Raw genomic sequence first — 16,567 nt, 5'->3', positions numbered from 1 at the left:
TTTGAGGAGAATTCCTATTAGTAAACAGGTAGACAATATCCACAGTAAACTGCCAAGAGATGGAAGTCTAGAAAAACACAGGAAAGAGCATAAAGGTTATATGGGACAGGATGAAAGGGCCTAGCCTACATGTCATTGTCCGAGGAGAAACAAAAAAGAATGAATCAGAAGAAAAATGTGAGGAGATAATGACTAAGAATTTTCCAAAACTGTTTAAAGGCTTCAAAGTTGCAGATTCAAACCCAAGTACAATGAATTAAAATACATGCATGCACATAACATAGGTATTTGTAGTAAAACTGCCAAAAACCAAAGACAAAGATCAAACCATGTGAGCAAACAGAGGGGAAATAGACTTATTTCTTTCAAAAAAACAGTAATAAGATCAAAAGCTAACTTACCAACAGAAACCAGAAAAAACAGAAAAGAATAGTATCTCTTCAAAGTATGAAAAAATAAGTCTACAAATCTAGAATTCTATATCCAGTAAAAACGGAAGTAAAATACAGATATTTTCAGATGCAAAACAAAATGTATCACCAGGAAACTGTACTAAAGAAACACTGAAACATTCTTCAAAAAGACAAATGACCCCAGATGGAAACTAAGAACTACAGTATGTAATTAAAAACAAAGCAAAGATCAAATAAATATGTTAATACATTTAAATAAATCTTGATTCCATGAAGCAGTAATAATAATATCTTGTGGGGCTAAGAATATAGAGAAAACTAAAGCACACCATATACCATATATAAAGTACAGCATATACCACAAGTTAGGACGAGGATAAATGGAGTTAAGGTGGTCCAAGTTTCTAGCACTGGCAGGAAAATGAAATATCAGTAAGAATCCATAGAGTATGCCTCACTTCATGGAACAATTCTATTGCTTGGAAAAGGTGCCAATATAGCAAATTTGTTTTTGTTATTAAATGCTATTATAATATCATAGCTATGAGCTCTTATGAAGTCTTAACCACAAATCTCAAAAAAAAAAATCACATCTAGCGATACAAAGAACGTATTTAGATTACATGTAGGAAAAAAAAGCTTTTTAAAGAATATCCCAAATGAATCCTCACAAAAGAATACTACATATTAGACTGTGAGTCAAGAAAGAGAGACAATAATAACAGCTCTCTAACTTTGTGACCTGTCTTTTGTCCCTTATCCTCTCTGGGGTCCACCTGACTTAACTGCAGAGTGAGGTAAGTTTGCAGATGACCTCCAAAAGGAGAGGTTCTCCTATCTGACCTCAACCTAGCAGCCAGCTAGAGTCACCGATACGCCCCATTCTTCGTGGCTGGCCCACAGAGCATGCCGTATTCTTGCCACTATTGGGTCACTCTGTGACTGTGAATGACAGAGCCTCCTGCTCACTAAGAGCCTGTAGAGTGTATACAAATCTGTTGTGCTTGTTATTGTAACAATGTATTTTATTTAATATTACATAAATACCCAACTATGACAGCAAAAGAAGACTGTTGTTTCTTTGAGAACAAGAGTGAGTGTTTTGTAAAGATGATTACACAGAGGAGACTTGCTTTAAAAATTTGATGTTGATGACTATAAAACATTGAAGGGAAAATATCTCTCAGATTATGTCAGAGATCTTTAGATTTGTACTTCTCTTTAAATAAACTAAAGTTTGGACAACGAAGACAATATTTGGGGGTGTCATGTATGCAAAAAAGATGATGCAGGACTATAATTAGTAGATTTGCACTTTAAAAAGCCTAGAATCTATATCAAGTCTATGTAAATTAGTACATTTAGGTGTCTTAATTTAATACAAAATGTTCTAGGTACATATGCATTGGGTTTTTACGGCTAGTTTTTAAACACATTCTGTGCTTTATCCAACTTTTTAATTAAACTGTCTTGATCTTGTTAGATAACAAGGTTTCTTCTGTAATTTCATAATTAGGATTCCATTTATAAGAATTGAACACAGTGATTCCAAGCCAGGCACAGTGGCTCATGCCTGTAATCCCAGCATTTTGGGAGGCTGAGGCAGGTGGATTGCCTGAGGTCAGGAGTTTGAGACCAGCCTGGCCAACATGGTGAAACCCTGTCTCTACTAAAAATACAAAAATTAGCCAGGCATGGTGGCGCACACCTATAGTCCTACCTAGTCAGGAGGCTGAGGAAGGAGGATCGCTTGAACCCAGGAAGAGGAGGTTGTAGTGAACCGAGATTGTGCCACTGCACTCCAGCCTGAGCGACAGAGCAAGACTGTCTCAAAAAAAAAAAAAAAAAGAATTGAACACAGTGGTCTTAATAGGCACCCAGCTTCTATAAAATCTCCTTGGCATTCTGAAATGGTTCAAAGGTTGATTCTTCAACCTCTGCTTCTGTGCTTTTTAATCACACTATCAGGCTTTTCAAAAGAACAGGTCGATCTGAGACAAGTAAGACCACAACAAGGACAAGCATCTGAAATGACTGGGCCAATGAATAGGAAAGCACTTTAACCTCTGGGTCCTCTCCAAAAATTCCAGGTCCCATGCTTGTCCCATTATTTCACAGTCACCTTTTGCTCCTACTAATGGCCTCAGTACCTTTAGATTGGATAGGAAACTTAGTAGAAACAGCATTACATGTCAAATGACGAGACATAGATCCTCAAAATTAAAAGTGATCTTTGAGGCCATTGCAAGAAACTGCCTCAGTTTCCCCATGCTACTCTTCCTGTCCCAAAACACTGAAGTAGAGACAAATGAGATCCACAAAAAGTTTTTCATAAATTTTCTTGAGGTATTTTAAATGTTATCTGGTACCAACACATTTTAACACAGATGAATTAACCAAATACATAGCTGTGTTTGATGTAGAAATAAATAAGGGATGCAAGATGTAAATAGAATCAGAGTTTTCTAGCAGAAGGCGGGCTCACTCTTGTCAATGTCCTGGGGCAATCAGACACAAATACTGACTCACACTAACTAAAATGTACGGAAGGCCTGAGGAAGGCATCAGGGTGGCAATCTATTAATTTAAAGTGAGAAATAGAATTGTCACACAGACTGGAATTATTCAGGTTGGCATCATAATCTCTTTTTCTCCCTGTAGTCAGGGAAAACCAAATTGTAATCAGAAGCCACTCATTACCATGAGAAATCACTGTGAAAGACTCAGAAATATTTAAAATCTGTGTATTTTCTGCGTTCTCTCTCTCCATGAGCAGAACTTCACTGGAACCAGAAAACTGCTGTGAGGACACGGAATCAGGAAAGGGGGAGTCAGATGAAGCTCCTGTTTTCACATCAGGTGCACAATAGGAACACTCTTGCCTTTGGGACTGGAATTTCTGGAAATGTGATGGTGAATTCTCCCACTCCAAGGGACAGAGCTGGTATGGGATTTTTCAAAACAGGAATCTCTGGTGATTCTCCTTTTTTCTGTGCTTCCCACAGCTCACTAAGCCCTCTGCTTTGGATGTATCATTTATTTAAATATGTTAATACAATTATACATGCATTGAAAATTACAGTCTCACAAGGCTGGACACCAATCTGTCTCTTCTAGGGAACTCTACACATCCCTGTTCCAGCTGCACTGCTTTACAGTTTAACTCTACTTTCCTCACTTCTCAGTTCTTGGAGAGGTACTAGAACGCCCAAGAACCAACCATACTTGACACTGACTTGTGGAAGAGACAAGCCTGTTTGAAATACAGGTTCAAAAATGATTCCCAGCTAGACTTTGATGATCTTAAATCTGTACTAATTGTGTCAGTTTATTCTCAAAAACCAAATCTGTATGTTTAAAAAAAAAAATCCTGAAGTTTATCAAACAAAACATGGTTTTCCCATTTATCAGAATTTGATGTTTTGCCAAACCATTTTATTTCCAAACATTTTAAGAACGCACTGTAGAATACATTTTTTAATAACTTACACTTTAGGTCTACAGATTCATGTACAACCTCATTGTACCCCAACTGTCTTATTATCCTCTCCTTATTTTCAAGCTTCTTAAAATAAAATTCAAACCAAAGTAATAGTGAACCACATAGAATTCTGAAAAATTACCTGAAGTCATGTTAGAATGGCATATTGAAGATCCTGATGGCATCCTTGCCCCTGACACCTAACAGAATGAGAAAAAAAATAAAAGAGTAGGCCAAAAACTTTTCATGACAGCAACCAAACCCAGAAAGGGTCATAATCTAACTTAATAAGCTTCAGAAACAGGACATTTTGAATCAAAGAAAAGAGGCTCTGCACAAATTGATTTCTGAATAATCCCTTATTCTTTCCCCTCCAATATTTCAAGCCATTGATTTTAATAAAATATTGGAAATCCTCACTGATATTCCCAGATCTGAAGAGAAGAAAACCGAATGGTTAACACTAACTCTGTCCTCAGAGGAAAGAGGGTTAATGTTAACCAGAAACTCATTGCTGGGAGAAATGTATGAAACAGAATAAATGAATGACAGAGCAGACTTGAGCCAAAGAGGGTGCTCCAGGGCAGCATACTGGAAAGATGGTGTGGTGGTTAATGTTTGGTGTCAACTTGATTGAAGGGTGACTAGATCGCTGGGAAAGTATTGTTTCTGGGTGTGTCTGTGAGGGTGTTGTCAGAGGAGACTGACATTTGAGTCAACGGACTGCGAGAGGAAGACCCACCCTTAATGTGGGTGCACACCATCCAACTGGCTGCTGGCATGACTAAAACAAAGCAGGCAGAAGAAGGTGAGATAAGTCAGCTTGCTGAGTCTTCTGGCTTTCATCTTCCTCCTGTGCTGGATGTGTCTGTCTGTTCTTCCTGTCCTTGGACATCAGACTTCAGGTTCTTCGGATTTGGACTCCTGGACTTACAAGTCTGAGATCAAACTGCAAGGTGGCAGCGAGGCTGGGGGAGGGGCATCCACCATTGCTGAGGCTTAAGTAGGTAAACAAAGCAACTGGGAAGCTCCAACTGGGTGGAGCCCACCGCAGCTCAAGGAGGCCTGCCTGCCTCTGTAGACTCCACCTCTGGGGGCAGGGCATAGCTGAACAAAAGGCAGCAGCAACTTCTGCAGACTTAAACATCCCTGTCTGACAGCTTTGAAGAGAGTAGTGGTTCTCCCAGCATGGAGTTTGAGATCGGAGAGTGGACAGGCTGCTTCCTCAAGTGGGTCCCTGACCCCTGAGTAGCCTAACTGGGAGACACCTCCCAGTAGGGGCCGACTGACACCTCATACAGCCGGGTGCCCCTCTGAGATGAAGCTTCCAGAGGAAGGATCAGGCAGCAACACATGCTGCTCTGCAATATTTGCTGTTCTGCAGCCTCTGCTGCTGATACCCAGGCAAATAGGGTCTGGAGTGGACCTCCAGCAAACTCCAACAGACCAGCAGCTAAGAGGGTCCTGACTGTTAGAAGGAAAACTAACAAACAGAAAGAACATCCACACCAAAACCCCATCTGTACATCACCAACATCAAAGACCAAAGGTAGATAAAACCACAAAGATGTGGAGAAACCAGAGCAGAAAAGCTGAAAATTCTAAAAGTCAGAGCACCTCTTCTCCTCCAAAGGAACACAGCTCCTCACCAGCAACGGAACAAAGCTGGACAGAGAATGACTTTGACGAGTTGACAGAAGTAGACTTCAGACAATCGGTAATAACAAACTTCTCCGAGCTAAAGGAGGCTGTTCGAACCCATCGCAAAGAAGCTAAAAACCTTGAAAAAAGATTAGATGAATGGCTGACTAGAATAAACAGCGTAAAGAAGACCTTAGATGACCTGATGGAGCTGAAAACCATGGCACGAGAACTACGTGACAAATACACAAGCTTCAGTAGTGCACTCAATGAAGTGGAAGAAAGGTTATCAGTGATTGAAGATCAAATGAATGAAATGAAGTGAGAAGAGAAGTTTAGAGAAAAAAGAGTAAAAATAAATGAACAAAGCCTCCAAGAAATATGGGACTGTGTGAAAAGACCAAATCTATGTCTGATTGGTGTACCTGAAAGTGATGGGGAGAATGGAACCAAGTTGGAAAACACTCTTCAGGATATTATCCAGGAGAACTTCCCCAACCTAGCAAGACAGGCCAACATTCAAATTCAGGAAATACAGAGAATGCACAAAGATATTCCTCAAGAAGAGCAACCCCAAGACACATAATTGACAGATTAACCAAGGTTGAAATGAAGGAAAAAATGTTAAGGGCAGCCAGAGAGAAAGGTCGGGTTACCCACAAAGGGAAGCCCATCAGACTAACAGCAGATCTCTCAGCAGAAACTCTACAAGCCAGAAGAGAGTGGGAGCCAATATTCAACTTTCTTAAAGAAAAGAATTTTCAACCCAGAATTTCATATCCTGCCAAACTAAGCTTCATAAGTGAAGGAGAGATAAAATCCTTTACAGACAAGCAAATGCTGAGAGATTTCGTCACCAGGCCTGCCTTGCAAGAGCTCCTGAAGGAAGCACTAAACATGGAAAGGAACAACCAGTACCAGCCACTGCAAAAACATGCCAGATTGTAAAGACCATTAATGCTGGAAAGAAACTGCATCAACTAACAAGCAAAACAACTAGCTAACATCATAATGACAGGATCAAATTCACAATAACAATATTAACCTTAAAGGTAAATGGGCTAAATGCTCCAATTAAAAGACACAGACTGGCAAATTGGATAAAAAGTCAAGACTCATCTGTGTGCTGTAATATTCAGGAGACCCATCCCACATGCAGAGACACACATAGGCTCAAAATAAAGGGATGAAGGAAGATCTACCAAGCAAATGGAAAGCAAAGAAAAAGCAGGGGTTGCAATCCTAGTCTCTGATAAAACAGACTTTAAACCAACAAAGATCAAGAGAGACAAAGAAGGCCATTACATAACAGTAAAGGGATCAATTCAACAAGAAGAGCTAACTATCCTAAATATTTATGCACCCAATGCAGGAGCACTCAGATTCATAAAGCAAGTCCTTAGAGACCTAAAAAGAGACTTAGACTCCCACACAATAATAATGGGAGACTTTAACACCCCACTGTCAACACTAGACAGATCAATGAGACAGAAAGTTAACAAGGATATCCAGAACTCGAACTCAGCTCTGCATCAAGCAGACCTAATAGACATCCACAGAACTCTCCACCCCAAGTCAACAGAATATACACTCTTCTCAGCACCATATCACACTTATTCCAAAACTGACTACATAGTTGGAAGTAAAGCACTCCTCAGCAAATGTAAAAGAACAGAAATTATAACAAACTGTCTCTCAGACCACAGTGCAATCAAATTAGAACTCAAGATTAAGAAACTCACTCAAAACCGCTCAACTACATGGAAACTGAACAACCTGTTCCTCAATGACTACAGGGTACATAACAAAATGAAGGAAGAAATAAAGGTGTTCTTTGAAACCAATGAGAACAAAGACACAACATACCAGGATCTCTGGGACACGCTTAAAGCAGTGTGTAGAGGGAAATTTATAGCACTAAATGCCCACAAGAGAAAGCAGGAAAGATCTAAAATTGACACCCTAACATCACAATTAAAAGAACTAGAGAGGCCAGGTGTGGTGGCTCATGCCTGTAATCCTTTGGGATTACACTTTGGGAGCACTTTGGGAGGCCGAGGTGGGCAGATCACAAGCTCAGGAGATTGAGACTGTCCTGGCTAATACGGTGAAACCCCGTCTCTACTAAAAATACAAAAAATTAGCCAGGCGTGGTGGTGGGCGCCTGTAGTCCCAGCTACTTGGGAGGCTGAGGCAGGAGAATGGGGTGAACCTGGGAGGCAGAGCTTGCAGTGAGCTGAGCTCGCGCCACTGCACTCCAGCCTGGGCCACAGAGTGAGACTCCATCTCAAAAAAAAAAAAAAAGAACTACAGAAGCAAGAGCAAACACATTCAAAAGCTAGCAGAAGGCAAGAAATAACTAAGATCAGAGCAGAACTGAAGGAGATACAGACACAAAAAACCCTTCAAAAAAAATCAATGAATACAGCAGCTGTTTTTTTTAAAAAAAGATCAACAAAATTAATAGACCACTAGCCAATAGACCAATAAAGAAGAAAAGAGAGAAGATAGATACAATAAAAAATGAGAAAGGGGCTATCACCACCCATCCCACAAAAATACAAACTACCATCAGAGAATACTATAAACACCTCTACGCAAATAAACTAGAAAATATAGAAGAAATTGATAAATTCCTGGACATGTACACTCTCCCAAGACTAAACCAGGAAGAAGTTGAATCTCTGAATAGACCAATAACAGGTTCTGAAATTGAGGCAATAATTAATAGCCTACCAACTAAAAAAAGTCCAGGACCAGATGGATTCACAGCCAAATTCTACCAGAGGTACAAAGAGGAGCTGGTACCATTCCTTCCGAAACTATTCCAATCAATAGAAAAAGAGGGAATCCTCCCTAACTCATTTTATGAGGCCAACATCATCCTGATACCAAAACCTGGCAGAGACACAACAAAAACAGAGAATTTTAGACCAATATCCCTGATGAACATCGATGCAAAAATCCTCAATAAAATACTGGCAAACCGAATCCAGCAGCACACCAAAAAGCTTATCTACCATGATCAAGTTGGCTTCATCGCTGGGATGCAAGGCTGGTTCAACATATGCAAATCAATAAATGTAATCCATCATATAAACAGAACCAAAGACAAAAACCACAGGATTATCTCAATAGATGTAGAAAAGGCCTTTGACAAAATTCAACAGCCCTTCATGCTAAAAACTCTCAATAAACTAAGTATTGATGGGATGTATCTCAAAATAATAAGAGCTATTTATGACAAACCCACAGCCAATATCATACTGAATGGGCAAAACCTGGAAGCATTCCCTTTGAAAACTGGCACAAGACAGGGATGCCCTCTCTCACCACTCCTATTCAACATAGTGTTGGAAGTTCTGGCCAGGGCAATCAGGCAGGAGAAAGAAATAAAGGATATTCAATTAGGAAAAGAGGAAGTCAAATTGTCCCTGTTTGCAGATGACATGATTGTATATTTAGAAAACCCCATCATCTCAGCCCAAAATCTCCTTAAGCTGATAAGCAACTTCAGCAAAGTCTCAGGATACAAAATCAGTGTGCAGAAATCACAAGCATTCCTATACACCAACAACAGACAAACAGAGAACCAAATCGTGAGTGACTCCCATTCACAATTGCTTCAAAGAGAATAAAATACCTGGGAATCCAGCTTACAAGGGATGTGAAGGACCTCTTCAAGGAGTACTACAAACCACTGCTCAACGAAATAAAAGAGGACACAAACAAATGGAAGAACATTCCATGCTTATGGATAGGAAGACTCAATATCGTGAAAATGGCCCAAGGTAATTTACAGATTCAATGCCATCCCCATCAAGCTACCTATGACTTTCTTCACAGAATTGGAAAAAACTACTTTAAAGTTCATATGGAACCCAAAAAGAGCCCACATTACCAAGACAATCCTAAGCAAAAAGAACAAAGCTGGAGGCATCACACCACCTGACTTCAAACTATACTATAAGGCTACAGTAACCAAAACAGCATGGTACTGGTACCAAAACAGAGATATAGACCAATGGAACAGAACAGAGCCCTCAGAAGTAATACCACACATCTACAGTCACCTGATCTTTGACAAACCTGACAAAAACAAGAAATGGGGAAAGGATTCCCTATTTAATAAATGGTGCTGGGAAAACTGGCTAGTCATATGTAGAAAGCTCAAATTGGATCCCTTCCTTACACCTTATACAAAAATTAATTCAAGACAGATTAAAGTCTTAAATATTAGACCTAAAACCATAAAACCCTAGAAGAAAACCTAGGCAATACCATTCAGGACCATAGGCATGGGCAAGGACTTCATGACTAAAACACCAAAAGCAATGGCAACAAAAGCCAAAATTAACAAATGGGATCTAATTAAACTGAAGAGCTTCTGCACAGCAAAAGAAATTACCATCAGAGTGAACAGGCAACCTACAGAATGGGAGAAAATTTTTGTAATCTACCCATCTGACAAAGGGCTAATATCCAGAATCTACAAAGAACTTAAACAAATTTACAAGAAAAAAAATCAAATAACCCCATCAAAAATTGGGCAAAGGATATGAACAGACACTTCTCAAAAGAAGACATTTATGCAGCCAACAGACACATGAAAAAATGCTCATCATCACTGGCCATCAGAGAAATGCAAATCAAAACCACAGTGAGACACCATCTCACACCAGTTAGAATGGTGATCATTAAAAAGTCAGGAAACAACAGATGCTGGAGAGGATGTGGAGAAATAGGAACACTTTTACACTGTTGGTGGGACTGTAAACTAGTTCAACCATTGTGGAAGACAGTGTGGCGATTTCTCAAGGATCTAGAAACAGAAATACCATTTGACCCAGCCATCCCATTACTGGGTATACACCCAAAGGATTATAAATCATGCTGCTATAAAGACACATGCACATGTATGTTTATTGCAGCACTATTCACAACAGCAAAGACTTGCAACCAACCCAAATGGCCATCAATGATAGACTAGATTAAGAAAATGTGGCACATATATACCATGGAATACTATGCAGTCATTAAAAAGGAAGAGTTCATGTCCTTTGTAGGGACATAGATGAAGCTGGAAACCATCATTCTGAGCAAACTATCCCAAGGACAGAAAACCAAACACTGCATGTTCTCAGTCATAGGTGGGAATTGAACACTTGGACACAGGAAGCGGAACATCACACACCAGAGCCTGGCAGGTGGGGGGTGGGGGGAGGGATAGTATTAGGAGATATACCTAATGTAAATGACGAGTTGATGGGTGCAGCACACTAACATGGCACGTGTATACATATGTAACAAACCTGCACGTTGTGCACATGTACACTAGAACCTGAAGTAGAATAAAAAATATATAAAGAAAGAAAGAAAAGAAAAAAAGAGAGAAGGGCAAACTGAATAAAATCAGGAATAACAAAGAATATATCATAATCAAGACTATAGAAGTTCAAAGGCTCATTAGAGGCTACTATGAGCAACCCTATGCCAATATATTGGAAAACCTAGAAAAAGTGGATGAATTTCTAGAAGCACACAAACTACCAAAATTGAACCACAAAGAAACTCGAAACCTGAACAGACCAATAATAAGTAATGAGATAAAAGCCACAACATAAAGTCTCCCAGCAATGAGAAGCCCAGGACCTGAAGGCTTCACTGCTGAATTCTACTGAACATTTAAAGAAGAACTAATACCAATCCTACTCAAACTATTCTGAAAAATAGAGGAGGAGAGGATCCTTCCAAATCATTCTACAAGGCCAGTATTACCCTGATACCAAAACTAGACAAAGACATATCCAAGAAGGGAAACTATAGGCCAATATATATACCATGTCAATATGTATACTACATAGCCACAAAAATAAATATATATACTACGTACCCATAAAAATGAAAAAATAGTGGGGCATGGTGGCTCACACCTGTAATCCCAGCACTTTGGGAGGCCAAGGTGGGTGGATCACTTGAGCCCAGGATTCGAGACCAGCCTGAGCAACATAGCGAAACCCCATATCTACAAACAAAACCAACCATCTCAGTCAAGCGTGGTGGCATACAACTACAGTTCCAGCTACTAGGGAGGCTGTGATGGGAGGATCACTTGAGCCTGAGACGTCGAAGCTGCAGTGAGCTGTGATCACGCCACTGCACTCCAGCCTGGGTGACTAGGTGAGACCCTGTCTCAAAAATAAAAATAAACAAAATAAAATGCACAGCAACTTTTAAAAAATGAACACCAAATTACAAATATAAAATTTAAAAAAAAAGAAAAGACTGTGGTGGAAACCAGGAAACGTGACTCCCCATTAGACCACAGCATTATTAGCTTCTCCTCCCAAAGTCTACTTTGACAGACCACTGTGACCTCCAACTTATTTGCCAACCCAAAGCTACACTCAAATCAGATGCCCCCCACAAAACTGCTAGAGATGGCCAGAAGCATTTTGAAAACACACCTTAATGAAAAACTGCTTTTCAGTCAGATCCGTCACATTTGAATGGAAAAACAAAATACTTTGTCACTTCTAATAAGTACAGAGAGCCTGACAAGGTAATGACTTTTTTCTCCCCCGGTACTAATCTCAAATATAATAATAATATCTAAATAAGATTTTTATCTTTAGACATTATGTTATTGAGTAAAAACTGAATTCTTGGCCTTGCACTTTTAGTTTGTATCTCTCAGCCACTGACTTAGAAATAAAGATGAGTGGGATATGCTGAATGAACCGGACTCCTGCATGCAATGGTTTATGACAGATGACAATATATGATGAGAATACAAAACCCTGATGATAATAGGTTTATTTATCAATTGCAAATAAAATTCATGAAGTGTGAAGCGGAAAACGGCACTGAAGGGAATTGGGCAGGGAGGCCATCAGCAAGAGCGTGTACAACACAGAAACGGAGCTAAGGGCTGCTTGATGGAGACCGGGTAGACGTGGAGACGGGGCCTCGACTGGAATTAGGATGCTGCTTCTCACCTAGTGATGTCCTTGGACAAAAGGCACAGTCCACTTTCTGCCTCCACCTCTTCAGGGGCACACCAGGCCTGTGCCATGGCTGGGAGGTGGAAGTGGAAAGACACAGCAATTCAGAAAGCTGGTGCTGCAGAACCAGCTCTGCCACTAACAAGTTATGTGGCCTCGGCAGGAGTTTGAATCTCTACTGCCCTTCATTTGTTCCATAAAATAAAAGGTTTTATTCATTCAGCAAACACCGCATTAGGCAGTACTGTGCTGATCGTGCCAAGGTGAGTAAAGTGAGAGTGCCCCATTTCCTGGCAAGAGCTGGACTGTAAGCGACTACAGTACAGCCCTGGGCTGCAATGACACAAGCAGCCAGCTTGGCGCCAGGACTCGGCACTCCCAATGTCATTTATGAGTCTCACTTCTACAGTTTTAACTACAAAACCACGTTTTCCAGGCACTTGAAGATGCTCACAACAAAAATGAGCTAAAACACAGCCAAATGTAAGAGGTTTTTCAACTCCCAGGCAGAGCCTAGGAAGACCACGGAGGAAAGGACTGGAGGCCTGAGAAGTCATTTGCATATTGCTGGATGATTTACATGCTGGAGTAAGCCAGACTTCCCAGGAATGCCTTCCTGTGGGTTCTCCCTCACCAACACCACTGCAGGGACACCTCCTAAGCCTAAAAGAGGGTTTTTGCCCAATGTACACAGGAATTTGCATAACGTAATTCCACAAAACAAGACCAGAAACATCTATTTTATTTATCTTCCAACAGGCCCCCAGAAGTAACCTTACAGGAAGCCCTTAACACAGCTTCCAAAAACGTGGTTTCCGAAGAGTCATGGCAGGTAGTAATTGAAGAAGGGAATAATTGTGGCTCCAATTTAGCTTAGTGACAATAAAGTCTTGAAGTAGATGTCATCTTGAAAATCATTGAGTTTTCATTTGAAAAACATAGAATCTGTATTCGTTTTGACTGCTGCCTAACAAATTACCACAAACAGCAGCTTAAAATAATACAGATCTCACAGCTTCCATGTGTCAGGAGACCAAGTACAGGTTAGCTGGGTCCTCTGTCCAGGCTCTTACCAGGTTGAAATTGCTGTGTCAGCCAGGGCTGTGATTTTTTTTTTTTTTTTTTGAGATGGCGTCTCACTCTGTCACCCAGGCTGGAGTACAGTGGCATAATCTCGGCTCACTGAAACCTCCGCCTCCGGAGTTCAATCAGTTCTCCTCCTCAGCCTCCCAAGTAGCTGTGATTACAGGCACACGCCACCATGCCCGGCTAATTTTTATAGCTTTAGTAGAGAGAGGGTTGGGCCATGTTGACCAGGGTGGTCTCAAACTCCTGACCCCACAGGTGATCTGCCTGCCTCAGCCTCCCAAAGTGCTAGGATTATAGGTGTGAGTCACCATGCCCGGCCCAGGGCCGCAATCTCATTTGAGGTGTGGGGTCTTCTGCCAAGCTCACTGGTTATCAGCAGAATTGAGTTCCATGTGGTTATAGGACTGAGGACCTCAACTCAGAGGCCACAATTTTTTGCCGCGTGGTGCTGTTCATAATATGGAAGTTTGTTTTTTCAAAGCCAGCAGAAGAATCTGACTTCTTTTGTCTTTGACTGCTAGACTCGCTTTTTAAAAAATTCACCTGATTAGGTCAGGCTCACCTGGGATAACTCCTTTTGATTAATGTCAACTGATTAATAATCTAAACTGTGCAAAATTACAGACCTTTGCCGTACAACAGTCATGAGAGTAATAGCCCATTACCTTTGCCATATTCCATTGGTTAGAAGCAAATTACAGGTGTGGCCACACTTAGGGCAAAGGCTAACACATGGATACGGTTATTGGGATTGGAATTCTGCCTATCACAGGATCTCTCTCCATATTCTTTTGTATGATTTGTTTTACTTATGTTGGTTTCATTGTACAGAATTTTCTGCTCTCATGGAGGGAAGTCTTCCAGAAACAAGCCCCCTTCCTCGATTGGTATTATATCCAGATTTGGTCATTATTGCTCTGAAGCTTAGAAACAGGGTTCATGGGAAGATTTTTACCTCCCTACCCTGGCAGCTTCTTATGCCTTCTACTGCTTTCTCTCAGGGAAAAGAGTAAGCAGGTATAATATAGAGATCTCACAAACAACTCAAAATCGCCACGGATTCTGTGAAATTATCCCCGGAGAAGGTGAGTCATCCAAGAAGGTGTTTTATTGAAAGCATCCCAAGCAGGAGTCGCTTTTGCCCTAAGGGAGCTCACAGAGGAGGTTCCGCCCCCAAGGCGCTGTGAGCACTTGTGGTGCCGACTGTCCAATTGATACCTCCTCTTGTTTCAGAGAAAAACCAGCTGCTTATCTCCTCCCCTCTGTGGCTTTACCAAGTGCCTGCAGACCAAATCAGCAAGCTTCTTGACCTTACCCCACACTCCAGCAAGGAAGAGCTTAACTTCTCAACACCACCTTTTCAATAAGAAAAAGCTTTGAGGTTAAGGTAAGCAGCAGGGTTCTTGTAAAAGATGATTTTGTCTCCACACTCACTCCTGGCCCTTTTCCACACACCTGCCCCTTCCCCGCCCCTCGTTCTGGTACTTCCGGCTCTTTTGCTGCCTGCCTCCTGCTTTGCTGGATGGTGTTCATTTTCACCCATTCCCTGGGCCGTCTGCCATCCCTCCCTGGGCCTGCCTCCAACACTCTCCTTAGTCCATGATATAGAGGTTTTCTGAAAGGAGAAGCCCTTTGCACTAAGACATAAACGGTGCCAAATTACCCCCACAAGATTGAAAGAGAACACTTTCAAAGAGAAGGAAAAAGAAGGGGAAAGGAACACAGCAGGGCCACCGAAAGATACAAACCAGTTGAATGTCTGTAAGAGAAAACCAAATCTCCAAACCAGCTGAATTTCTATAATAGAAAACCAAATCTCCACACCAAGATTTAATCTGACTTTGGGTGGGGAGGAATCTAGACCTAACACAGGCAACTAAGAGTAGGTACTGATTGTGATATAAAGACCACATTGCTGAAGCAGCAACTCCAGGGACACCCGAGCTATAGAGCTGGCATAGCAGCAATGTCTTTCCAGACTATCATTGAAAAAAGCAGTTGTCCTTAAGGATAGCGCAGTTTTTATGAATGTGGATCAGATGGGCCCGGGTTTGAATTCCAGTGCTGTTACTTACTGACCACATAATCTCTGTCAAGTCGCTTATGTGCTATATGCCTCAGCTTCTCTGTTGTAAGATGGGGATAAGAAGCGTTGCACTGTGTCACAGTTACTATTGTGAGGTTCATATTGGATATATGGCCTGTGATGTAATCAGCACAACACATGGCATGTAATAAATGCTCAGTAAGTATTGTTGTTGCTGTTCAACTGTTGGTCTGGGAGCAAGTAGCCCCAGGCATAATATCCCCAACTTTGCCCTCCTGCCTCACTTACATGTAACCAGACTGGGTTCTTTGATTTTAATTTGTGAGAGAGAAGAGAATTTTTTTTTCCCCAAAGTTTCTTAAACATTAAAATACTCACTTGAGGAGGAATGGGCTGATTTGCTCAAAAAGTACAAAGTCTCAGGTAGACAGGACGAATTACTATTGTACAGTCACCATGCTGTACAATAATCTTCAGATTATTTATTCAGATTATTTATATATTAAGTATATTATACACTTGAAAATTGCTAACAGTAGATCTTAAATGTTCTCACCCCAAAAAATACTGCATGAGATGGATATGTTAATTAGCTTGATTGTGGTAATATTTCACAATGTATACATATATTAAAACCTTATGTTGTATACTACAAATATATACAATTTGTCAATTATACCTCAATAAAACTGAAAAAGTAGCCACTTGAGGCAAGAGCTGGGGAAATGTATCTGCCCCCAGATTTGGGTCTCATAAGTAGTTTTTGGGGGGATCAAAGTCCATAGAAGCATGCTGGCAACTCAAGCTAGAGTAAAGCCTGGACCTTCTTCTGCATTTGTGTAACTGATGCCTGAAAAAGGTCAGAACAAACAATGAGAAACGTTATAGGAAC

At 40.8% G+C, this 16,567-nt stretch overlaps 1 long non-coding RNA gene across 1 annotated transcript in view; it reads right to left on the bottom strand.

The window, feature by feature from the left end:
• LOC116275940 overlaps positions 1-16,188 on the bottom strand; it is a 40,981-nt gene extending 24,793 nt beyond the window's left edge. Inside the window, exons 1-2 of the long non-coding RNA XR_004185399.1 lie at positions 15,704-16,188; positions 4,037-4,094 (exon numbers count right to left, since the gene is read on the bottom strand). This is a non-coding gene — a long non-coding RNA (uncharacterized LOC116275940). The remainder of the gene's footprint in view (positions 1-4,036; positions 4,095-15,703) is intronic.
• Positions 16,189-16,567: the final 379 nt, after the last annotated feature.

Source organism: Papio anubis, chromosome 7, assembly GCF_008728515.1.
Source record: "Papio anubis isolate 15944 chromosome 7, Panubis1.0, whole genome shotgun sequence".
Taxonomy (NCBI): domain Eukaryota; kingdom Metazoa; phylum Chordata; class Mammalia; order Primates; family Cercopithecidae; genus Papio; species Papio anubis.
The sequence above is the reverse complement of the archived record's forward strand: the minus strand, read 5'-3'. Positions and strand labels throughout refer to the sequence as shown.